This window comes from Mastomys coucha, unplaced genomic scaffold (genome assembly GCF_008632895.1).
Source record: "Mastomys coucha isolate ucsf_1 unplaced genomic scaffold, UCSF_Mcou_1 pScaffold8, whole genome shotgun sequence".
Lineage (NCBI taxonomy): Eukaryota > Metazoa > Chordata > Mammalia > Rodentia > Muridae > Mastomys > Mastomys coucha.
Window position 1 is genome coordinate 11,228,306 of NW_022196914.1, and position 1,037 is coordinate 11,229,342.

Here is a 1,037-nt window from a genome sequence, read left to right on the forward strand (position 1 = left end):
TCTGCACCTCTGTGGTCCACACGCAAAGACCCCCCTCTCTACTCCTCTTTCTCTCCCTTTACTTCTCCCCTCTAGGTATCCCCCGTGTTCCTCCTGTCATTCTTCAAGTTGTTTCTGTAGAGTTAAAGCCCAGCTTCATTCTCAGATTTCTGATGCTGCAGAGATCGTCCACCTCCAAAAAACGACTTTCACTTTTAACCTCTCATTTTTCCTGAGTGCCCGGTCCAGTCCCTTCTCTTGCCTTCCCTGTTACTTGTTCACAATCCCATCCTGACCCCTCCTCTCCCTCCTCCACCCCACAAGATGATACCAGGGACCCCTACTCCTCTTCCGATGCCCCCACCTGTGATCGGTCTCCCTTGCGGGCTCCCTCTGTCCACTCTGAGAGGTCCAGTAATAGAGATCAGGAGAGTCTCACCAGTTCTGATTCTGAATCTAGCGGGGGAGAAGATGCCCCTCCCACCATATTCCACCGGTTAAAATTTAAGAAACTTGAGAAATTGAATCCTGCGGTCCATAATTATGGGCCTAATGCCCCCTTTACTCTCTCCCTTTTGGAGGATCTGGCAGAGGGCGGCCACTTGACACCTAATGAGTGGATTACCACAGCTCAGTCAGTCCTCACTCGTGGCCAGTTCCTTGCATGGCGTCCCGATTGGGCCGACCGTTGCTGAGACACCATTCAAAAAAATTATCAACAGGGGCAGTGCACAGCCCCAAAATGGTCCCTAGACAAATTGTTGGGCCAAGGCAAATACTCCACAGATGAAAAGCAGCGCGCTTTCTCCCTCGGCCTTTTGGCTCACTCTAGCTCTGCTGCCCTTGCAGCCTGGAGGAGCATCTCCTCCCCTGGAGCACTTCTCTCCTCCATGACCAAGATCTTGCAAGGGCCCCAAGAACCTTTCAGCGATTTTGTTGCTCGCCTTCTAGAGGCAGCCGAGAGATCTCTTGGTCCAGTAGAGACTACTAATAACAAACTTCTTACACAGCTTGCCTACGAGAATGCCAACTCTGCCTGTAAGGTGACCTTACGAGGT